This window comes from Pteropus alecto, unplaced genomic scaffold (genome assembly GCF_000325575.1).
Source record: "Pteropus alecto unplaced genomic scaffold, ASM32557v1 scaffold81, whole genome shotgun sequence".
Classification (NCBI taxonomy): domain Eukaryota; kingdom Metazoa; phylum Chordata; class Mammalia; order Chiroptera; family Pteropodidae; genus Pteropus; species Pteropus alecto.
The window spans coordinates 8,281,093-8,307,795 of NW_006433378.1; the positions used below are offsets into that span (position 1 = coordinate 8,281,093).

The window sequence follows — 26,703 nt, forward strand, 5'->3', positions numbered from 1 at the left end:
AATATAGACAAGACCATACAAAAATTAAAAAACAATATATTTTTAAAAGTCCTTGAAATCTTAATACCATTAGACTGAGTTTCTACTTAAAAATGAGAATTTAAAGTATTTATCACCTGAATCAGCATCGCAAAAATAAACTGGAGGAAAGGGGGCTTGTTCCCATGGTAACCTTTGCATACTTGATTCTTTTGTTTCAGTGCTACTCACATGTATTCATCCATATTTTAATTTCTCCCAGAAATGAGAATAACATCAATGAATGCCAGAAATCAAGTGCCAGCACTCTTATCGAAATATCCTCAGAAGAGATGAAAGCCTGTGTGTGCACGGGCCTGGGATGCTCTGGGTTATTATGGACAGTTTTACAGTTCTTAATTATTTTTTATTTGAGCACAACTAGTAATTTATGTCTAATTTACCTCCTACACCCAATTTTGTATATGACCATGAAGGCTGAAACCAAGTATGTCTGGTTCACCACTGGCTCTCCAGGACCTAGCAAAGAATGAGCACTCAATAAATGTGTTCAGTGAATCAATACTAGATACCTATTGCTCCTCCTTTTCCCACAGTTAAAGTGCCACCTTCCAAGAAGAGGAACAGTGATAATATGAAGCAAGTATCTCCCAGGCCTGATTTAATAACAATATTAAATTATCACGGTCCTCATGATGGGGCTGGGCTGGGCTGAGGTGGCACTAAATGGCTCTGCTGGCTGACAAACATCAAAGGTGAGTGAGTGTTCACAGGCAATAAGACGTAGAAACAACTGAAATGCTCTTCAATAGAGGACTAGATAAAGAAAATGTGGTACATATATCGAATGGAATATTACTCAGCCATAAGAAAAAATACTGCCATTTGCGACAACATGGATGGATCTTGAGATTATCATGCTAATCAAAAGAAGTCAGACAGAAAAAGTTGAGAACTATATGATTTCATTCATACGTGGGATATAAAACTGAAAGTAACAAACAAACAAGACAAACTGAGACTCATAGACACAGACAAGAGTTTAATGGTTATCAGAGGGAAGTGGGGCAGGGGGAGAGGGAGATAAGGGTAAAGGGGTCAAATCCATGGTGAGGAAAGGAAATTTAACTTTGGGTGGTATTATTGAATTGTACACTTGAAATATATATAATTTTATTAACCAATGTCGCCCTGATAAATTTAATAAAAGTAAAGAAATAAATAAACTTTAAAGACATACACATGATAAAAAAAAAAAAATGTGGGTGTTTATGCTCCTTACATGAAATCCAAAATACAGGACTTATAACCTCAAGAATAGTTTTGCTAATCCATTGCCTGGCAAAAACTCTTTAAAAATTCAAAACCTAGAAAAGGTTTATGACTTCTGAGGAACTATTAGATGCTAATTACATAACCAATGCTGTGATTTTGTCACTTGGCAGCATAAAAAGGTATTGCTATGTACAACTCTCACTCATAGTAACCCCACGGGGAGAAGCAGCTGGGTATGCTGGCTTTCTTCGTCCCTCCCTTGTTTTCCATCTCTCACTTAAACAGCCTCATTGTGCATATGTCATTTACTGTTAAGTTGCCTTTTTGTGGATTCAAGTGGAGTATAAATTATAAATTATAAACAAACCAGGAAAATGTGGATTCTTGGTCGCTGCTTAGAAACAGTGCCGAGAATAAATTTATAGACTATTGGAACAAAGTCAAGTCAAACAAAAAAATCTTTTCGTACTGAAGCCCCATTTCCTATTGTGAGTTGGTTGTTCTGGAGTAAAATCAGCACAGGGAAGAACACGTTTCTCTTCGGGCACTATTTCCAGATCCTTTTAAGGTAGCCCCAGTGGTATTTCAAGTCAGAATTCAATCCGCGAGAAAGAATGACATTTAAAATAAGCCCTGAATCTTTACATCTTGGTTTTTCTTTATTAAATGTGCCCCCCAAAAGTTATCTTCCTAAAAGAGAGAGAGAGAAAAAAAGCTTTACATGGCTTTCATTAGTGCTATCAAAAAAAAGGAACCAGGATACATAATTTTGAAAATTCTAGAGGCCAGTTTCCGTAACATTCTAAGAAAAACGATACTTGTCTACATGAAAGAAATAGAATTTCACATCATCGCTCACATTTTTGAAACCTGGTCTGGTTTATCCAGCAGTTGGCTCCAGTCTACCCTTTTCCTGCAACCCTCTCCTTCGACTCGCATCAGGGATTTTTAAAATACTTTCTTTTTGGATGATTATGAATATTGCTTTTAGCAAAGTACAGAAGAATAGGGCCAATCGGGTAAACAAGTTCTCATCCTGGCTTTAAATGGATTTGGGATCATGATAAATTTTTTTCTTCATTTATTCAAAAAAAAAAAAAAAGAAAGAAATGAACAACCGAGTGCAGAAAACTGGGTCAACCAGTCCTGCAACACACAGTAACCAGCTCAAGAAAGACAGCACAGTGAGAGAGAAACACGTTGAGAAGAGAAAATGATCCTGCAGACCAATGGTAGGGACACATGAAGGATGAAAAGAGAGAACAGGTAGGATTATTAAGCCTCTCAATCACCTCCCCGATACCAAAGACTTCCCACAGGCTTCCCACTTTGTCTTTCCAAACCTTCTTGCTTTCTTTCGACTTTAGTGATGTGTGACACGATTATCTAATTGTGAGACATAGTGATCTCACAATTGGATAATAATTATAAATGAATATACTTCTAGATAAAGTCCATTTTGCATTATACCTTCTGTAGCAAGGCTAATCACATATTATGACATCACACCTCTGGAAAATGTGTAAAGGATATTGGCTGTAGGTACAAGCTCTGGAGCCAGATGGCCTTGGTTCAAATTCCAGCCCCCTCTTTTACTAGCCATGAAACCTTAGGCAACTTGCTTGATGTCTCCATGCCCTATTTCCTCATTTGTAAAATGGGAATAATAATGGTGTGACCTCATATGGCTCCCATGATAACTGAATGAATTAAAAAATGCTAAGTGCTTAGAACATGGTCTGGCACATAATACATGCTCATTAACATTAATTATCATTTAAAGCACAATAAAATGCTTTTCTCTCTTATATAAATTCATACAATTCACATGCCTTTTAAAGAATGTCAGTAGACTTTCTTGCTTTTTTCAGTCCACTCTATTCAAGGACAGCAAGCCAAGCTCCTCTATTTCCATCAATTAAATCTGGGTGGTCAGGTGCAATATAATCCTGCCATATACCATAGCCCCTCAAAATCACAGGTATACACTTTCTCATCAATTTTTAAAAATTTTAATAGGTACTTATCAATGACAAAATTAGAGTAGGATCTAGCTTAGTCCATTTAGGTCCTATGTGTTGGAACCTCCTTAGTGAGTTACAGATGGGAAAGCAATGAACCAGTATAAACTAACAATTTTCTGCCAAGAACTGATGGAACATTTCTTTACATGTAAACACTGTTCTCAGCCTTGGCCTCCTAATTATTGTGAGGAAGAAGTCATGTCACAATTAAGAGGTTTTAAGCCAGGCAAGGCACACACACACTTGGCAAAAACACAAAGGGCACCACACTTATTTTTAGAGCCTCCTCCCAACCCCCTGTGGTAGGGTAAATAATGGGCCACAGAGATGTCCACATCTTGTGAATACGTTGTCTTACATGATAAAATTGACCATGCAGATGTGATTAAGGATCTTGAGGTAGGGGAGTCATCCTGGATTATCCAGGTGAACCCAATGTAATCCCACGGTCCTTATAAGCAGGAGGCAGGAGGATCAGAACCAGAGAGAAGATGTAGGGATGCTAGCAGAAATCAGAGAGGAAAGATGTCACACAGGAATGATATCTTCTTTCAGATGAAAGAAAGTTTCATTAGACAAGGAGTCCAGGTGACCTCTGGAAGCTGGAACAGGCATGGAAACGAATTATCCTCCAGAGCCTCCCAAAGGAATCAGCCCTGGCAACACCTTGACTTTAGCCCAGTGAAAATGACTTCAGGCTTCTGACCTTCAGAATTCTAAGAGAATACATCTGTGTTTTTATAAACCACTAAATTTGTAATAATTTGTTACAGCAGCAATAGGAAACTAATACATCCCCTTAATCCATTTTAGATTTTGATCTCTCTCTCTCTCTCTATCCCCCATCTCCTGTTCCTTCCCCCAATATCTAATATCTAGTATTTGTATACCAGCCCCTTGATTAGTCAGGGGCCTGACTTTAGAGCTTCATCAATTCCAGAGAGCTAGAGATTCCGGACCCAGCTCCCTCCCCTACTCATTCAGTAAAAAGTCACTTTTCACTGAACACTTACCCTGTTCCAGGCTCTATTCTAGGCCCACAGAATGCTCAGCACAGAGAAATGCCACCAGAAAGCCACACTTCTGTGGCACTGACAGCCCAGCTCTGGGAGCCGTGAGCCTCCCTGCTCTACTCCCCTGGGCCCTCCTGGAAGACTGCACAGGAAACTGTCAGCACTCCTGTTGAAAATGGAATGAACTTTGCCTTCTAGGTCCACTAAAAGACACTTTAAAAGGCAAGTGACTTTCACATTAGGTGACGCCAGGAAGGAGGAAGGGGATGAGAGAGGCGAGGTGTGGTATGAGCAGAGTTGTGAACTCACTAGGTGTGTCTGAGGGATGTGGTGGTGAACTTAGGGGTCCGTTAATGGTGGACTTTCAAAGGGGTCCAAGATATAAAAAGACGTTTAAAAACCACTGGCTTCGTATAATGAAAACACCTAAAACAAAAAGATACACAAAAACTGGGAAATTAATGTAAGATCAAATAATGAACATAGCCTAGGCCTAGACTGTGGAGATCTCGGAGTGCCATGTTAAGCAGTTTCAATTCCTTTCTCAAGTAACAGAGAACCACTGAGGTTTCTTGTATTCTACGAAAGTAACTCTAGAGGTAGCAGCGTAGAGGATGGGATGTAGAGTGGAAGGCTGACCTAAGGTGCAAAGAAGGCAAAGAGGCCAGTGGATTAGGTCTACACACATAATCCACTGAAGAAAAAAGGAGGTTGGCAGTTCTTCAAAATGTTAAACACAGAGTTACCATACGACCCAGCAATCCCACACCTAGAAATGAAAATATATGCACATAAATGCCTGTACACGTGTTCATAGCAGCATAAATTATAACAGCAAAAAGGAAAAACACCCCAATTTCTATCAATTAATAAATAAATAAAATGTAGTGTATCCACACAATAAAATATTATTCAGCAATGAAAAGAAAGCACTGACACCTTACTTCAATAAACACTTAAAATGTGCTAGGTGAAGGAAGCTAGTCATAAAAGACCTCATATTGTATGATTCGATTAATATGAAATGTCTTAAATACTCAAATCCATAGAAACAGAAAGTAGATGGGTGGTTGCCCAGAGCTGGGGAAGTTTGGGGGGAAATGGGGAGTAAGTGCTACAGGATATAGCTTTCTTTCTGAGATAATGAGAATACTGTAAAATTCATCATAGTGATGTTTGCTCTATCTGAGAATATACTAAAAACCACCAAATACAACTTAAACAGGTTATTTATATGGCATGTGAATTATCCTCTCAATAAAGCTCTTTAATAAAAAGAGCAGCACCTGGGAAATAAATGGAGGCGTAAAAGCTGATATCTACTAATTCTGTCCAAATACAGAACTCTCTCTTTCTCTATTTTCCCATAAAATACATTGTGCATCTGTATCATCTCTTTTCAAGTGACTCTTATGAAACGTCCCAAGATTTAAACAATAAATAAGAACTGTTCTGGGTGAGGCAAGGTCGAGAGGCCCCGAGTCCAGTTGTCTGGCTTCCCTGACACCCCAATTGGCTGACCCTAACATGCCTTCAGGGAATTCTGGGCCCCATAGAACGCAATCTGAAACCACTGTGCAGATCCCAAGGGCTGAGAGATGTGGGAATGTTAAGCATCTTTGTAGTGTCAGTAAGAGGGAATCTAGCCAAGATCGCCCTAGTCACACTACGGGGTTGGAGACAGTATGTCCACATCACGGCTCAGGCCTTTAACCCAAGTAACAACTGTTACCCACCCTTCTGCTTCCTCATCATACGAGATTCCCGAGCAAGAGTGAGTAACGGTTTCATTTATAGAAAGGTTTGTTTTCACACCCTCCTGTAAGACTTTCGGAGAGCTCCAATGGGTCTGAAAGGAGCAAAATGATCCAAAAAAAATCTTACCTAGCATTTGACCACAACCAAGATGCTGGCAGCCTTTGACTTTCTTTAATAATTAATTTAGAATTATAAAATACATTACTTATTCCTTTAGAAAAAATTCTATAGTGTATATACTTCTTAAATCTACATTTCCTGCTGCCAGTCAGTAATTTACGAGCAGCCACATTTCACCAATGTTTGTGTTCTTTTCTATACATGTACCTCTTCCTTCTCTTATTTCTCTACTAAAACCTTGGCCCCAAAATACACATCTTCTGTAATAATATTTTGTTCTTCATGGTATCCCCTCGATTGCTCCTTTTTACCGCTACTTCAGTTCACTTCTAAAGAACCTACCAAAACCCCTTCTAAAAACTCTGGCCCCATCATCCCCTTCCTCTGTACCATCAATGGGACCCAGCTGTCCAAACCACATTCCTAACTGCTGGCCTCTAACCACACAAGTCCCTCTAAGAAAAGCCCACAGATGCATACCTCCTCTTGATTTCTTCCTAGCCAGCTCTCTGAGCCACTTTATAAAGCCAGTTACAAGCCTGCGCCTACCTACATACTGCAAAAGGACATCATAGCAGAATCCTCTTTTATTGCTTGCTAAAAATGTGACAATAGATCATCACAACTATGTCATTCGCCAGGATCCACAGTGGCTAGATTGTAAAGATGTGAACACTTTTAACAGTTTGCAGGGAGGTCGTCATTCTCGTCATTCTCTAGCTTTCCTTTCTTTCTTTCTTTTTTTTTTTTTTAAGTTGACATCTTAATAGTTGTGGTGGAGAGTATTGCAAAAAGCTAATCTGAACTTTGGCCAATGCACATGTATACTTCCATTTGGTCACTTCTCCACAAAAGAGTAGCTCCCAACCATATTCTCCATCCTCACTTTCTGCCACAGAAGCAGAATTGGCTCCCAGGCAGCTGCAGAAATTTGAGAAAACTAAAGAAACTGCCTAGTTGTAGTTTACTCAAGGGAGAGTTGAACTCCTTACAAGGTGACAAACTCCAGTCTAAGAAGAATGCAGGAGGCTACACCTGTGGGAGGGAAGGGACATGTTACTGGATAGCTAGACTGCAGGACCCAGGCCCTGGCGAGGCACGTGACTGCTCAGGTTGTCAGCAGCTACTCTAGTTTCTGTACTACATTAGAAACAGAAAATGCCTTGGCACAAGTGCTAACAAGGCCAGCATGAATTTCAACTACAGAATTATTATCTGTTATTAGACCTCATAGTTTAGACCTTGTATAGTGCTTTACAGATTCCAAGTGGTTTTAAACATCTTTCCATTAAACAGTAGTATATTTTCCAAGGGCTTTCTTTAGAACTCATTATAGCTAGGCAAAATAAATACCCACTGGCTTCTTCTAAAACATAACTAAACAAAACATACAGTCTAAATACTTTCTTTCCTTTTCTTTTCCTTCCTTCCTTCCTTCCTTCCTTCCTTCCTTCCTTCCTTCCTTCCTTCCTTCCTTCCTTCTTTTTCTTTAATAACTGCAAAACAGTAATTCAGCTAGAAAAAATGTTACATGAGAAGTAGTTTCTAAAACAAAAAATCAATCGTAAGTTTTATTATTATTATTATTAGTCAGTGATATATAAAAAAACAGAGGTAGTCAGCTTTATAAAAAGGTATGAAGAATTTATCTTTACTACGTTATCTCTAGGAATTTTTAAAAAACTGAAGACTTGAAAAATACAATTTTTTTAAGTTTGCTTTTCTTTTACAAATCTTCAGGTTTCTGTATATTAATTCCTTATACGTTTTTGTTTGTATGTTTTTTTAAGGTTGAAGATACAAAATTTAAAAAGCAGAGGGAAGTATTTTATTTCCTTGGAAAGTTAATGGACAGGTGAGGTTCTGGATAAAAAGAATTAGTTACCACAACAGTCAAAATGGCCTATGACTTGCAGCTTTCAAACTATAAGCTATACATAAAGGCCACGTCAGACTTGAACGGTTTGATTAAATGTAGTTGCAGGTGTAGGGACAGAGGTCTTAAATCTAACCATTACCTTTTATAAAGACCTTTAAAACAAGATGAAAGAGATGTCACCACTGTTTCTCAGACTTTCAAAACCTGAACTTTACTCTCTACTCTATGATACAGAGCAGTAAATTCGATTTTTTTTAAAAAGCAGAGCTAAAAGCATAGATAGGAGATCCTTTACCTGTAAATCACAACTTACCTGCCAAAGGCACTCAATAACTAAAACCTCTAGAGATTCCACATAAAAATTGCTTCCTTCATTGTCTTTTTTCTCTGGGCTTATACAAGGCATAGTTCTATCATCTATATACATATTCCAATTTTAAGCATATCTCAGTTTTCTGTGGTTGCTTTACCTTCTTGCCAGATAATACCTGAGAGCCAACTCAAGTTTCTTAACTTTTTAATCAGGGTAAAAAAAAAAAAAAAAAAAAATGAGGTGTAGATAGTATATATATTTCCCTGTTCTTTTTCTAAAAAGAGCATTACTTTTACTTCTATGTTAATACTATTTTAAAAAGGCCAATATACCCTATCTTTTAGTTGCTTTAATAAAATCTGACAAAGGAGTATTATATAACTGAGTGTCCATCTAATTTTAACAGGGGGGAAAAACAAAAATGAACATGTTATCGAAAAATTACACAATTATATTATCTTAATGCCCAAATTACATAATATTAGAGAGAAAGGTATTACAAGTCTTTATGCTTCATTTCCCCGAATCCAGGTGAGAGCATTCACCCTAATATGTTAAAATATATTTGCCCTTTCTCTGTCTTCTAACTTGCTAAATTTGTAGAGGGTCTGAGGAACTTCAAGAACGTGACTTTGTACATGGACACAAGGCCCACAGAATTTATCAGGCTGATTCAGATCAAACAGGCCAACCAACACAACGAGCACCAGAGCTCTCAAACAGGTGACTGATGGGTTGAAACTGGCCGACACATGTATTTTAAAAATCTGAATTAGCTCTCAAAACTTAAAAATCAAGAGACTGCACACTCACATCCAGATTTCCAACTTTACTTGAAATATCAGAAGATCGCGACCCTGAGCCCACATTCCCACAGCAGCCACAGTGACTGGGCTGCACTCACACCCCCATTTACAGGGACCCCTGCCCCTTGGAACCACCTCATGCCCACCCTGCTTTACTAAGCTTTGTGACCTGGCTGCCAAAGCAGGGATTTAAATTTTCCCCCTGCTAGAGAGGGCTCTGGAGTTAGATTTGGGTCTGAATTCTGGCTTATCACTATCTGAATATTTACTACTTGGGTACAATTTACTTAACCTCTCTGTTTCTCAAAAAAAGATATAATTCTTCTCCTGCACAGTTTATGGAAAGGACTAAATAACCCAAAACATAACAAGGACTTAACACAGCACATGGGGCTGAATAAATGGTGGTAGATCTTATTATTATCATCATCAAATGACAAAGCATCCAAGAAATACTTGAGAAGATACTAATTCTCACCCAAGTCAAAAAGGTTTCTGAAATCACTATTTCTATCATCTACAAAGTTATTTAGAAGTAACTTTGTTTGTGTTATTTAGAAGCAAAACGTTGGCTTCCACTTGTTGCAAACCTGCAAGCGCAAATCCCACAAGTGTGGCAAAATAAAAACAAACCTCTGCAAACTCTGGTTTTCACTCAATTCATATATATATGAATATATATATAGTTCATCAGAAATAGTTTTATACATGAATCAATCTGTTCCTTATCCCTGAAAAGTTTCTCAGGTTAATATAAAAAGAAAAAATACAATTAACCTGCGAAATTTTATTTAAACTGCGAGAAAGAATTAATTGCTGCAATTAGCACCTAGTTTTAACAAATGTATGGTTATAAAATATGTTTTTTTCATTTTATAACTTGACATTTGCAAATGTATGGAGTTTGAAAATTGCAATAACTGATATCTCTGTAAGAACCGTAATTAATCGGGAACTTTTACATTTCAATTATAGAAAGAATAAAGGAACAAAAATTATAACCAGCCATCTCTTCGTAATCTTAATGCAATCTTGGTGAATTGAAATCAGTAGAAAAGTCTTGTCAACTTATATTCATAATCTGAGCCAGAAGAAACTAGATGTGAAACTAAGTCCAATTACTTATAACATGCTGGCAAAAGTCCAAGGCAGTACCATAATGAATTTTTAGAGGGGTTCAGGGAGGAGGGGGAAAAAATCCATGGAAATCTTACTAATAAATTCTCTTGGAATGGCATATTTAGGGTTATAGAAAGGTATTAACAGCACCTGGCTGAACACATCATATTCTGATGATAAGTACACTATGTAGTAAAGCCTTAACAACTTCTCAGATATTGATTTTGGCTACTGCATATGTGAAAATTGGTATAAACAAAGGCTAAAGTGTGATTCTTATAAGGATTTTACCTCAAAGTCAATGGTTGTAAAACACAGCCAATTCCTTACACAACAGCAGTGTAAAGTTATAAAAACAGGTACCTTATTTATGCAACAGATGTTTTTATAAAGCCAATATTTTTGTAAATTAAATCACTACCAATGACCAAAAAACTCTTGGATGGTTCATCTTGTTTTAAAAAAAAAAAGGCAATATTAGGATGGAAACGCTCCCTATTAGAATGTATCTGCTCTAGCCAACCTGTCTAAACACAATCTGTACTTCCTGCATTCAGAAAACAAATGAAACCGGGAAGAAACATCTATGTCCAACGGTCGCGGTAAAAGTTCAACAGCAGAACCATTGCCAATTTAGAATGAAGCACTCTACCCCTCCTTTCTGTTTGGAACTGATGCCAGCTACTCTGCTAATCCTCTAAAGGCACAAAAGCCAAGCTGAGACAGGGATTCTGAAGGCGTGTCATTCATCCACTGATCCCACAGCAAAGTGACCCTCGTGCAACTGCTTCTCATGCAGATCTGTGTATCCCATTGCCACCGTATAAAATATGGATTCTCAAAAGCATTCCACAAGAGATTAAAGTTGTTCTTAAGTTATGTTAATTTTTTTTCTCCTTTATAAATGTAGAAAGAAAGAAGTTAGATGGTACTTGGCTTCTAGAGCACACCGTTCTCCTCGGTTTCCTCTACCCCTACACGCTGCTCCTTCTGAGACTCTTTCGCTGGCCCCTCTCCCATCCTCCCAAGCTTCTACTGTTGGAAGGTCCCGGGGCTTGGTGCTTGGCACTCTCTTTCTCTATCTCCAGTCTTTCGCCAGTAACTTCATTCAGCACAATCGCTTGAAATTCCATCTACATGTCAACAACTCCCAAATATGTCTTCACCCTTCAAGCTGCCCAGATCCAGACTTACATACCTAATTGCCTGTTCAACAGTGCCTCTAGATGTCTCATAGTCATCTCAAAAGGTACGGAACATGTGAGACAAATAACCACTTAAGAACTCAACACTACTGTTAAACATAAAACCATGGAGGCAGTAAAGAGATCAGTGGTTGCCAGGACCTTGAGGAGTGGGAGGGATGAACAGATATAACACAGAGGATTTTTAGGGCAGCAAAACTATTCTGTATGTTACTATAATGGTGGATACATGTCATTCCACATTTGTCAAAAGCCATAGCTGTATAACACCAATGGTGAACCCTAATGTAAACAAGGATTTGGGGTGATAGTAATGTGTCAATATAGGTTTATCAACTGTTAACAAATGTACTACTCTGTTGTGAGATGTTAATAGTGAGAGGCTGTACATGTGGAAGGTCATGGAGTATATGGGAAATCTCTGTATTTTCCACTCAATTTTGCTGTAACCTAAAACTGTTCTAAAGAGCAAAGTATGTTTTTTAAAAAATCTTACCAACAAATTAGCAAAGTGAAGAGAAACATGTAAAAGCATTATCATTTAATTCCATTGCTCTGTATCAGTGTGTATTAACAGCATCCCAGCTAGAAAGGTATGTAACGCTTTTCCTAAAGGTCTCCAGGAGAAGGTCCTTGTCATCTTTCCGTAGCATTGACGTCAGCCACCAGTTTATACTTGCTTATGTCAAATGGAGTCCATAGGCACCTGAGGTTACAATTTAAGGTGAGTTTCATGGGAACTTTCTTGACAAAACCCTGATCTCTTAGACTATTTGACCAGTAGTTTTTCCTGGTTACTGGAGAAAGAATTGACCAGTGGGAAAGATATAAGCTCTGTTCTAATGCCCAGAACTAGACTCCATACTATTCTTTTTCATAGAGTAGGAAACAAAATGAGTAAAAGTCACATAGCTTCATGATACATCTGAATACTCAACCTGTTCCTCTTCATTTCCTATTCTCTGAGAAACCCCCCAAAACTAGGAGGAGGGAGTTTTTGATTTAGTTCTTGAAGAGGAAAAATAAATTAATCACCCCAACTTATATTTACAGAAGTAGCCATTGATTAGATATTAACTGATAGTAACTAAGAATCACCCTCACAGCTGGATGGCATCACTACATAATGGATCCTCCAAATTGGAATACCTTTGGAGAGTGAAAATGGACAATTAATAATTATTCCCCTAAACTGAAATTATTCTGGACAAACAAGGATGTGTAATTACTGTAATAATATAAAGATCACCAACTGTATACCAGGAACTATTCTAACTGCTTTTTGTATATTGACTAATTTAATTTCCACAACAACCAAAGAAGTAGATACTATTATCATCTCCATTTTGCACACATCAATATTGAAGCACAAAGATATCAGGAAACTTGCTCAAGGTCACACTGGACAAGAGGTAGAGCAGGGACTGGAACCGAGGCAGATAGGTGACACTCTTAGTCACCATGTTATATTGTCAGTAACACGACTCTTAGCAACACACTAAAATTTTCCATTTTTATAATGTTTTAGAGCAAACAATTAAAACTTAATTGTAGTTTTTCACAGTCCTGAGTTATTCCATTACAGGGAAATTTTTTTCTCTTGCATTCAATCAAAATTATTCCTGTTGTACTTAGGGTAGAATAATAAGAAATAAACCCAACTCCAGTTAGCAAGGAGCTGGCTACTTAAGTTTTTGCCTTTATTGTCAATTCTCATTATTTGTGGTAGTAATGTTCTATAAAGTTACTGTGAATACTGAATTACTGGATTCTGAACCATTGCTCATAGTGGAAATACAGGGTTAGGCTCCTACATACAGGCTTCTGATCACAGCTTTTTCATCAAGTGATCAATACATAGCCTTGTTTTATGTGTGTTTCTGTTTAAAGACATTTTATGTAATATTATGGTTGAATCCTTAGCTTAGCCAACAGTACTATATCCCATACCTGATTGAAGCTTAGCTAACACACAAATTTTCTCCATAAGGCACATGACAGCCTTCTTGCACTCAGGAACTCTAGACAGCACTTCAGCACTATGTTTGGAGGCCACTTTAAACAGCAAAATCAGCACCAAAAATAATACAAAAATGCAAAAAAAAAAAAATTGGCATTAAATAGACTGCAGGTCTGAATAACTGCAAAAGCACTGTAAATACTGATTTAGGGGTTACAATGATATATTTAGTGGTAGGCAAATTCACAAATATGGAATCTACGAATAGTGAGTATCAACTGTCCATGTCACTCACAGAGGTGTCAAGCTCCTGCAACAGAAAGAGCAGACACATCAACACTGACGGGTGAATCTGAGTGCAAGTCTCCACTCAGACACCCACTGGTTGGGAGGCTCGAACTTAGTTTACCTCCCTTGGAGCATTCCTTCTATTATCTCCAGAGTAATAATGCCCAAACCTTCTCTTCTTCAAGTCGAATAATAGCAACTGTAGTAACTTTTCATCCTGAGTTTTATTTTTCATTTCTAATAATTTTTTACTATATAGTCTTTATAGATCTAAGTTCCCATAGTACTATTATGCTACAGAGTCAGGCTAAATATAGCAACCTAGACTTCTCAGGAGCTTCAATTTACACTTTAATGAGAGAAAAAAGATGCAGATTAGTGTATATAGTCAACATGCTACTTTTTAAGAAAGGGGAGACAATAAGAAACCATTTGTGTTTGGCTGCAGTTGCATAATGACATTCTGGCAGGAGAAACAACACATCTAATACATTAACAGAAGGTGAGGGGCAACAGTGCCAATGTGGAATGAGGGTGAGCAAGGCATCTCGGTATGTAAGTACATACCATCTGATAGTGTTTGCAATTTTAAGCCTTGTAAATATATAACTTACCAAAAACACAATGAAATATACTTCCCTATAAAATAATGAGCCGAGGTCAGAAGTCCTGGGTTCTAGCCTTTGCTCTGATTCTAATTAGCTGTGAGGCTTGCGGATTCTGTACGATCCAGAATGGGATAGATGGCCTCTAAGCTCCCTCTCAATCTCCAAATTCCATAGAAATAGTTTATTAAACACAAAAGTAAAGGAGCAAACCGAGCTCAGTTGTACCACAGTGTTTACTGTGAGAAATAAATTAACAGCAAGTGAGCTATACCTTAGTCAAACTAATGATTTAACATGACTGATATTTTTTTTTTTATAACATCTACTTCTTATTTCAAATAAGTTACCTGGAAGTTTGAAAAATAAAACTGTAACCACGAGTTACAGAAATTTTAACAAAACTAAATGTTACCTAAGAGCCTGATATAAAAAAAAACTTTCTAGTGAACCTGAAGCATACGTCAGATGACTTTTCCTTAAGTTAGATAAATGGACAGTATCCAAATCCTCAGATTTATAAATCATTCAGAAACAAGGAAATCAAAGAATTATGTATTCAAACTAGAAGTATGTTTAGTATTTTGAACTGTGACATAATCCAGGCTCCGATATTCTTTAAATAAACTCTTCATATTGCAGTTAAATAATCGTTTAAGTACACTGCAGAAATGTTGGTTTATTATGATCCATTCCATATATCCCAGTTACCCATTTAATGAAGTTACTTGCAAATATAAAATAACAACCTATGAATAATACAATATTTCTGCATATAGTTAGAGATGAGACTGAATTATATTTGAACTGAAACATCTATTAAAGACCATTAATCTTATGAGATTAATCTGAAGAGAACATCTAAGGAAAGAAGAGTAATCAAGGGCTAAGGAAGGTCACTTCCCCAGTTCCCCGGGCCACATGGAGGTCCTACTTCAGGGAGTGCTCTGTTCTTCAGTCACTTGGTTCCACGTGCATTTACCTTGGATCTTGCCTGTCATGTTCACTGTTGATATTTCCAATGCCTAGCACATTGCCTGGTTATATAGTAGCTGCTCTATAAATTACACCTAAAAAAACTCACCCCCAAATAATTTATCAAAGAATAAGATGTACTGCTCAATAAAAATTTCATATTCAGAGCAAGGTCTATTTTCATAAGAAAATAATTTCATAACTCAAGTGAAACCATTTATTTAAAGTTGCTAAACAGAAGAAACTAGATAGAGAAAGCCTTGGCTTATTTGGGGAGTATAGGATAAGAAGAAAAATGATACCCAGTTATCCTTCATTTAAGACTGGCTATTTGAAAGAGGAAAAGGAAACTAGGCAGGGGTGCATCACAGGGTGTGTGGCAGGCTATCACTGTATTTTAAAAATCGTATGCAGAACACATCTCAGGAAGTTACACCACAGACTAGCTGTGCTGGCAGACTTCTCACTGCACAGCCTTTGGCAGAATTTGGATTTTTCACCACGTATATGTATTATTTGGGGCGGTAGTAGGCGGGACCTCTCACCCACTGTTTCTTGGAGTAAAGCCGGGCAGCTTCCTCCAGATGAATCAACAGTGAAACAGTCTCTGAGGACGAATGCAGCTCTCAAGGGGGAAAACGGGCATATGGACCAAAGTAGTTTATGGACAGGTCAAACTTTTTCCATGTCAAACTTTGCCTAAAACTCAGTTCCACGCTTGTTGAAAAAAAAAAAAATTCATCTGCTAAGATTATTAAAATGTTATGCCATGTTTTCCTCAAATATGGTTTCCAACAAGTCCAGAGGAAAGGAAAAGTCAGCTCTGCTGATAGAGCCCTCTGCTCCATCTGTTTTTCATAGCTTAGATGTTCACTCTCAGAAAACCATTTTCATATATTATCCTATTAGCAGGTTATTCCCATCTTTACTCTAGCCAATCTTTCCCATATTAAAAAAAAGTACTGGCAATGTGCGCAACCACATTTTTTCATACCATTCCTAAAAGGCTCTTACCCTATCCAGGCCCTAATGTAAGTCAGACTTCTGAGCCTAAAGTGACATGTGCACAGCCCACTGTCTGTGAAACCAACTTTCCCAAATTCATATACCATAGGGAGAATATATTGTCTAGAAAAAGCACTGACAGGAATAAGTAATTCTCCAGTGTGAGCTGGTGATAACAGACTCACTGCGGGTGTGGACCTCAGCGCCCTGGTTTTAGGTTCCTTAGTTATTCTGATAAACGTTAGCTTCGTGCTGACGGAAAACTCACTTAGCAGCTGACAGGCAGAGGAATGAAGCGATGTGCCTGAGGATGAGATTAGGATTCCTTGTTTCAGCCTCAGAACAGAGAAATGTGATCAATGAAAACGAATCTTCAAAGTTAGGAATTAGTTCATGCCAGGAAAGTCTGCAACAGAATAGGCGAAGGCAAGCCAACGTTTGTCCAATTCGTACATCTGAGTTCCCAAATATAAGGGTGTTCAAGGAGTCCAGAAGAATTGTTTTCTTCGATAGTATGCAAGGAACGAGTATTTTTAGTCTAATTACACTTTTTCCCCCCTCTCTAAGTTGGCAAGTATACTTCTTGAGGGGGGAAAAAAAATAGAAAATCGCCTCTCAGAAATGTTTATAAAATGATATCCTGGTCTCTAAATTTATTAATAGAATGGTAAATTGACATTCTGATATTCTAAATTAACAAAATTATATTCTAATCACAAGAGCTGTTTTGTGGAAGTAAACTGGATATCAGCCAGGAAGACTGAAAAAAAAAAGGGGACAAACGGATAAACAAAGGTTCAAGAGGGAGGCATTTCCTTATAGTGACCCCAGGGATGACGGGACACAAACAAGGGAACCAAACTCTTTGCTCATATATAATGTGTTTTAAAACCCGCAAAACATGAATTCTCAAATGACTCTATCAGATGTTCCAAAATTAAAGGGAAGGTAGCTAAATCTGTTACATAGATTTATTTTTTTTTTAAGTACTCCGAAAGATCTTTAACTTAATGCTACTTAGTGAGACCCAAGAGAATAATTTCATGGCTTAATCTTGAGAGAATGGCCAGCAAAGGTATCTTGGAAAACATCTTATTCCTAGCAGATTTTTCAAAATATCGACGCATATACCCAAATACGTACATAAATTTGTATAATTAAGCATTGGGTATCAAATAAACACAAGATGCAAGAGAATGAGAAGTAGGAGTTACGTGACAGAAAGACTTCAGCCGATAAACACAAATACTGCTATTGTGCCCTGTTCTGGGTGTTCACTTCACTCTTCTCTGCTAGAAAAGAAATTCCAATGCACTCCCGATACAGAAGCAGTTTTCTTGCCACAAAGGGACCTTTGTTTGAATCCCCCACAAGTGACAAGGTCAGTCGTAGCCAATCTTGACATTTCTATGGAACCTTTCCACCAAATTTTTTTCCAAGTTCAAATCATTTCCCGAAACCTTTTTGAAATCCAAAGAAAACTCTGTATAGATAAAGTATCAGTTAAGTTCTTGAACAAATACCGTTCATGATGCACATTTTCCTCAAGATGTTTTTCTATAAATATACTTATAAAATCTAAAGTTGCAAGGTTTCTATGATTTAATCCATATTCTTAAATAAATTAGACTTGAGATCATGGTAATAATATACTGAATTAATAGTGAAAGCAGTATTCACCTGTCTTCTTAACATACAGAAAGTGATTTCAGAAATTTTTAAGAAAATCATACTTTCACAGCTTTTCCACAAAAGCTGACATTTTTCAAAAACTAAAATATTTTGCCATGAGGTTGCATAGTATTTACATTACCAGCTAAGGGATAAAGAATTCTTTCATGTAAGTCCTAAGAAAGACCTACGAATTCATTTTCTATGAAAGTTTATTTTGGAAAACTATCATCTGCATTCAGTCAGCACTTTCCAAAACTTTTCATCCTCAAATCACTGTAAAAGCAGCTTAAGCTACCTGGATGTCTTTTTATTTTCATTATATCGTTGCATGTTAGGGCATCTGATGATATAGGAACTGTAGGACACTTTTATAACCAGGAGCTTCTTTCTGGAGAGTACTGTAACACTTCAACCATGGAGACACATTCTTAGACTGCTTATGATAAAGACACTGGATAATATCCCTTACTTAGGGAACAACGGCCAGAGCGAAATGACAAGACGATGACGTCTATGATGTGCCACAGGGCTGTGTCAGAAAACTACCTGCTTTCTGCTTTTAAGGGCTCCACATTCTAAGAGGTCAAGACATTCAAATGTCACTCCCTATGACTAGGTCCATGGGTGGTGGACACCAAAAATAGTAAATTCTAATAATTTTCCAGATGGGTAAACCCTAGGAGAGGCCTAAAATGAAATTTAGTTATTTAGACTGAACCCTTAACTGCACTTCAAATATATGTATATTTTTGAACAAATGGTCTAGGGGAATGCATCCTGAAGAATCAAACAACTCACTAGTTTCCATTCCATTTGAATGAATGAATGAATGAATGAATGAATGAAACGAAGCCACATAATTTATTTATGTCTCAGCATCCCGAGCTGCAAAAGTGAAATGCTGGTACTTTATAGGATGCTATTAAGGATTAAATCAGATGAAATAAGGAAAGTGTTGGAAAAACACAAAATTGATGCCCAGATGCTAACAATTAATGAACAATTAGAGGCAATATCCCATGATCAACAAGCAATCGGAAAGCTTAAAAGAACTTGCTTTTGAAACTTAATTCATCAACCATCTTCCTTGTGCTTAAATCAAGTACTAGATTTAACTTGGCTAGATCACAAAGTTTACATTAAAATCCTTTCCATCGGCCAGAAAAACTGTGTGGTCCTGCTTGTTTAACTCACAACTGGCAGAGTCAAAAATCCATGTAATGGTTCAAAATCCACAGCTGTAAATGCAGTGCAGATGAAATACTGCAAGTAAACCCCAGCCATTTTTTTTCTTTTCCCACAAAATTCTACCCCAGTTTAAGATTGATAACAGCTAATGACTAAGTTTGGTAACACTTTCGTCTGTCCCAACTAGGTTCATTATCCAAGTTTAAATCTCTATGTGACAACTCAAAATCCACAGACTCTTGGAGCTTGCAAAAGCAATGCAAAAAAGGGGGAAAAAAAAGCATGTAGTAGCCCCAAATTTCTGCAAAAAATAACCAGAACAGCCTAATTGACAGATGGAGCACATCAAGGCCTGTTTTTGAAGCACTGATCCAAGGATTTTACCACTCACAAGGCAAATATCAGGCTGGGAGGAAGCCAACAGCTCAGGTTTTTGTCCTAACCTAAAACACAACTAATATGCTTTATGATTAGGCATGAATCCATTTATTTTGACTGCATTCAACGTCAAAATAAAGATGATTGCTACAATGCTGTAAAACTTGCCAAGCCATCTTTAAAAACATACTTATGCAAATCACTGTGCTAGATTCTATATAAAACAAGACCGGTTCTTTAACCTAATCTCATCTTCGACCAGTGCTGGCAGACACAGAGAGACTACATACACACAAAAGTCAAGAAATACAAAATCCGGAGACATTTTGGAATATCAGACATAGATGATCAAAATGACAGTAATAATATCAAGAAAATCATTGCTATTCAAGAGCTTACGTAGTGTTCTGCTAAGCACTTTACATGTATTACCTCATTTAACTCTAATAACCCTATGAGGTTAGCTATACTTTCACCCCCATTAATTGGAGGAGAAACTGAGATTTAGAATTATTAAGTACCTGCCTACCATGTTACTGAAAGAGATATGTTTTTTAGACTTTGAGGCTTTATATATTTGTGCTGTAATCTTCAGCCTGTTGCTTCCTGCAAAACTCAATAATGATAATGTATATGAACATAAATATTGTTGATGAAAATTACAAAATGTTACTTAACTCAAACTACACTAATAACCATTTGACAAAAATAGGGCTAAGGGTACACATGCACCTAGCTACCAGTGTTCCAAAGAAGAGTGGGGGCAGAAGGCTTCAGATTTCAGCTGTTGCTGTATTTTGTTTCCTGTGTACAACAGTTCCTTCCTCACTTGGGCCTGGATCTTCAAGTCTGGAGCTCATCTATTTTGCCCTGCTGCTGGGGTGAAGCAGGGTATCAGCCAGCTGTGTAGAGCTGAAGAGGAGTCTGGGCTCTGACTACTTCTCAAATACGCTTTCACAGAACTCCTGTTTTTGTCATATCTTTACCCCAAATTTGTTACCAGTTCCGGCACCTTCCAGAGCTCCTGGGGTTTAACTCTGGTTCTTTCTTGGCTTTCCTAACTACCAGTTTTAACTTCTCCGACTGCCTGAAATAGTTACTGAGCGTCCACCTGTTTTTTGGGTTCCAAACTATTGTTGCTGTGGTCTCTCTCTCTCTCTCTTTTTTCTTTTTTTTGTCCTTGTGTGTTTGTGCATTGGCTTTCTTATCATTTTTTAATGGGGCTTCAGAAGGGAATGAATGTAAAGTCATGTATCTAATCAGTCATCTTTAGTTGGCGGTAACTCCTGTTGGCTTTTACCAAGCCTTCAGGTACCCCATTGCTTTTCTCAGTCTTAACTAAAAGGACTGCACCCATTATTAAGACAGCTGTAGACTTTATTGCTCTACTTGAGATGATACATAAATAACTACTTATTTCTTTTACTGTTACTTCAGACACTGGTCATTGCTTTAAAAAATGTGGACTAAAATACTGTAGAGTACTTGAGGTGAATTTTACATAAATTTTTCTGTCCATTCATCTCAGAAGAGAGGAAAAAAATCCAAGAATGTCATAAAAAATAGCTTTAGAATGTCACTGTCTTTCAACTGTCAGCTGAAGAAGTTTGGTTTCAGAAAGAATAAAGTTTCTTTGTTATATTAGGGGAAATAGGGCAATTGCCTTATTTACCAAAGATTCTGTGGTAAACTTATATTGTATATTGAATAAGAAAAGAATATTTTCTAATGAAAAACAATGGCAACAGCCATTACTTGAGGGCAAAATTAAACAGGTTCCATAACGTAAATAGTCCCATATTCTCCAGCCTAGTTAAATTTAACACATTTTCCTTTTAAAATTTAGCTTTAAGAATTAGTCAGGAAGGATAAAATACTATTATTAATACTGTAAAACTTTTAAAGAATTATTAAGGTATTAGTTTAGAATGTCAATTACCAAATACAAAACACATTTCACAATGCAGATATACTGTGTCATTATTTGAGTAAAATGTCATTATTTTGTAATATGAAGGCATTTCATAAAATAATATTAAAGCATGTGCGTTTAAAGTAGATTTTAGTAACCCATGATATTTCAAGTTTCATATAATCTGATTAAAATTAGGGGGAAAAAATCTTCTGGAGAAGCAAGTGTTGATTGAATCCCATTCCGAATGTTTACTATTATTGTAATTCACTCTTCGACACAAAGCAGAAACTGGAATATGTGGTATAGTTACTCATTATCTGTGGGGAACAAATTCAGTTCCTCAGGACACAAAAGCACAGCGATGGATATTTTTATTTTGCTCTGCGGAAATTGAAGACAAGCATAGTTTTAGCTTTACATTACTTCCCAGAGGAATGCCAATGTTTTAACTTTATAATGGGGGCGGGGGGGAAACAGGCATCTTGCAAAGGTCTTTTGCTGCATTTTTTAAAATTTATTACGGTCACATTGAGTAACAAAAATCCAATAAGTTTCAAGTCTACAATTTAACAGTAAGTCATATATATATTGCATCATGTGTTCACTGCCCATGGTTAGATTTTTCTCCGTCACCTCGTATTTGACCCCTTTGCAGCATATTTTTATAAGTTACAAGTAGTACACTCTATTATTGAAAGAAATTTTAATGAAATATAGCTAGTATAACATACATAGAGAATGAAAACTCAGAATTGAGGGTAAAACCATATCGTTTTATAAAACAAAACAAAGTCTCACCTAATTTTCATTTTGTGGGAAACTTTTTAACACAAAAGACCTCAGATCTTAGAGTTTCTAAACACAGTAGAGAGGTTAATATTCAGCCTTATATAAAAGCCAATTTCCTTTTCTGATAGTATCAGTCTCTTGCTTTTGATATATCTTAAAAATCAGTGGGAATTAGATCATATTCTTTTGCAAAGTAATGTAAATTAATCACAACTTGTAGATCTTTTACTATGAATACTCCATTATCTATAAATTATTCTAAATAAATATAGATATATGAAGATAAAACACAAAAATATTAATCAAGGGATAAATACAGATATGCAAAGCATATACTATGTATGTTGTTTAGTTATAAATTAGGCTCATTCATTTCTCAACAAAATATTTAATATTCCTTTTTCATGAGATGCTTAGGCTTTAAGGACATATTTGGTCCTTAAAATACAGGAGATCATGATTCCTGGGAGATTTCATGAGTTTGAGAGGATAACAGGAAGTCATTAAAGTGAAAGTGAAGTCCCCACAGCCAAGAAGGTAGAGAAAGGTCCATGCAGTTTTTATCCTATTTACTTCATTTCTTTCTTGACCCACAGGCTCTTTAGATGTTTCTGTGCCAAAATTCTGACCTTGGTTTTCTTTTTCTTGTTACTCTAGGCATGCATCTCAAGGAGGACAGCACTGGCATTTGGGTGGGACAATTCGTGCTTGCATGGGACTGTCATATCAACTGCAGGCTGTCTGGCACCTCTAGCCCCACCTACTAATGTCAGTAGAGCCCACAAATCACTGGGGCAACCAGATATGCACTTCTAAATGCCCCTAGGAGGTAAATACAACCACCACTACCACTTAAAAACCACTGTGACAAGATGTAATATCTTAGTTAAACCTATTGTGTTGAGAACCATCTGTGTGACTCAAATCCACATCTCTAGTCAAGATTTTTCTTGAGTTCTAATCAGATTTTTTCTCTTCAACGAGACACCTTAACCTCATGTTCCACAGTCACTTCAAACTTGTCCCAAATTGAATTCTTTATTTCCCTCACTAAGCCCCAACCTATTCCTCTTATATCCTGGCCAATACAACCACTATCCACAGTGAACAAGGCAGAAACCTGGGAGGCAGACAAAACTCCTCTCTCTCACCAAGTCCTCAAGATTCTATGTTCTAAATATCCCTTAAGTCAGCAGTACCCATCCTTTTTGGCACCAGGGACTGATGAGTGCTCTTATGAAAATCTAATGCCTGATGATATGAGGTGGACCTGAGGCGGTGATGCTAGTGTTGGGGAGCAGCTGCAAATATGGAGCTTAGCTCTCTGGCCTGCTGCTCACCTCCTGCTGTATGGCCAGTTTCTAACAGGCCATGGAGACACTGGTCTCTGGCCCAGCGTTGGGGACCCTTGTCTTAAGTCCATTCTTTTCAACTCCCTACCAGATTCCCTATCATCTCTGGCTCTGTTTCTAGAATGGACTCAAATCTTTCACCATCTTCACTTCCTTCCTAATGCAAACACCATACTGTTACCTCCCAGGCCACCACATCAATCCCCTACTTAATGGCTTGGTGTTTCCACACAGCCTTCAGGAAACAACGAAAACACCTCCGGCCTTCACCATTCATTGTCATCCTTACCTTTGATTCCCAGCAGGGCCCTTAAGACCATACATAACCTCCAGATGGACCCAAACCTGCCCATTCCAGGGTAGGTGCCTATGCCTGGATGCCTCTACACACATGCCGTGGATGTTCCACTGGCCACCACTAGCCCCTGAGGACCAACAACCCATGGGCAGATGCCACCAGCTGACATGTTGCAGAACCCCAGCACCTTGCAGAACAAGAGATTCGGTAAATGTTGACCGAAATGAACCATTTTTTATAAAAGAAAAGAATTTAGTAGGGACATGCCACTGATAAACAACACATACATACTCCCAGAATCAGAATATTGTCCCTGCCTATTTTCAAATACTGTCATACATAGAAGGGCTTCTTGGTGTTATTTATGGCCAACAGCGAAATACCCGAGATTCTATAAAGGAGACCAGATGGCACATTGTTAAGTTGAATGTCAAGTATGTTCTGACATCAGCACACATTAAATATCCCATCACCTATTACTACAGTTTTTCATTAAGTCAAAGTAAAACAGCAAAAATAGTCCTGATTATGCCATTTAACAATGCCATATATAATCAGTAATACCTAATTCAGTCGCTGACCATTTACTTTGTTGGAGATTTTATTTTACATTTTATTAGACTGTAAACTCTTTCATGGGTAGCACATTAAATAGTTATCACTTGAGAGTCATTCTTGGAGACCAAACTCTAAAGTTCAACAAATAGGCATTACATAATAAATGGGCTTTGTAAACCTTCTGAGCACTTTTCATTTTAGATAGGCCGTATCTGAAATGAACGTTTCAAACTAAATAAAATAAACTTGTATAACATAAGTTACTATGATACAGACATAGGATTATCATGAAGAAGCTGAATCTCCTTAGTTGAAATATAACAGAGATGAAATATCACATAGGTAGCTATCCAAATTAAAGCACTGCATTTCAATAGAGACAAACAAAAAAGGACAGGAAATTTTTCTTTATATTTTAATGGAGGCTGGGAAGTTTCTGAGTTTTGTTTTCAATAAAAAATAGAAAAAAGATCCAGAATAACCCCTTCCTATAAGCTACTATAGAAATGAAAACTTTTAAATAAAATCATAAAAGATTTCAAATGTATAAATGATTGAAAATAAAATAATAAAATTGGAATCTGTAATTTAAATGAAATGAGTTATTTCAGGGTTAACCAATGATGGATTTTTTTACCCCCATTTTATAGGTAAGACATGAGCTGGGGAAGTAGCAACCTACTCAAGTTAAATAACTGCCAAAAGGAAAAGCGACTGCTGGAGCCCAGGCTCCTTCTGAACCACGCTGACATCCTGTCAAGGCCCAAAGGCCCTAAGGACCCGAAGCATCCTCAGGTCAAGAAGAACCGTTGTTACTCAACAATCAGAATTTACTAAAAGCTTTCTCTGGAGTCATGTATACACTGCAAGAAGCTGACTGACGGCCACATGATTCAAAGCACAGTTCCACAGCAGAGTGAAAACATATGCCGGCTGGGTTTTCAGAAAACCTATTCTAATTAAAATCATGACTTACGATTTACAGTTATCAAAACAATAATAATTCTTCTGAGTGATGGACCTAATTTGGAGCTTTGTTTTTGTTCAACTGAAGTACAAGTTATAATGAAAGTAACTCATTTTGAAATCTAAATACCCTGGGATCAGGGACACACTATCTCATGCTCTAGTTCTGCCCTCTTCGCTGAAGGGAGAAAAGAAATTTTCATCTCTCTTACCAATACTGGCAAGACTGGCACCAAAAGGACCAATGGATTGACCACAAGCAATCACCCAGCTTCTGAAAAAGGACTTCCAAGCTGCGGTATGCACCACCACCCACATACCACAGGCCCACTGTTTCCTCAGGCCCAGCCAGCGCTCCAAACATGTATTTTTTAGTATCCGTGTCAATAACAAGATTGCTAGGATCTTTTCTTGTGCCAGAATCTGGCTTTTGAAGTTGTGCCACTATCATATATATTTGGAGATTTCGGTGATCTGACCACATAGTCTATCTCTCTGAAGTAGCCCCAACTCACATGCTAATCTGTTCAGCACGGGTGTTCAATCTTGTAGCTCGACGGAAAAATCTACCTGTACATAGTGATGGAGCCAGCAGACATGAACATGTTAGCATCACTGTCTGCGTGGCTCTGCCCTGAAGTGACAAAAGAGTAATGTCCACATTCATAAGAAATACTCATGCCAGAGACAGAGTCAGTTTTTCTGGGCCCTGAAGACTATGCAATGTATAGGCCCCTTTATTAAGAAAAAAATTAGACATAAAGCAAATACTTAAAACGGGCCCTTACAAATAAGAAGCCTTGAAGCTTAAGCTTTATTAGTTAGTTGTTCAGTAAACCCACCTTTGACTCAAACACATAAAATTGCCAATATTCAATCCATTTTGACCTACCAAAATAGTGACCTCATATGGCTTAATTTAGTACACACGGTTGGCACACGGTTCCAGTAAAAGCTGTGTAGTTCACTCGGAATGACAAAAGAGTTCACCACTGGAATACCAGCTGAGTTCCTGTACTCATTTAAAATGATAATGAAAACTCTTCTAATAGTGCTTATGGAATATTAAATTGGGAAAACCTACAGAAATCATTATGACCACTATAACTGCATTTTAAAAATAATATTTACATATACAAACAGACAAGAATATAAAAATGCAAACAAAAATAATTTTTGTACGTGAATGGTATGATTGTGAGTTATTTTTTTCTTTCTCAACTAAGTGTTATTACATTATTAGCATAATTTAAAAAGGAGA

At 37.3% G+C, this 26,703-nt stretch overlaps 1 protein-coding gene across 2 annotated transcripts in view; it reads right to left on the reverse strand.

The window, feature by feature from the left end:
- Window positions 1-26,703, reverse strand: part of ARHGEF26 (Rho guanine nucleotide exchange factor 26) — a 115,628-nt gene that overhangs the window by 60,280 nt on the left and 28,645 nt on the right. The gene's annotated exons all lie outside the window — the stretch shown is intronic.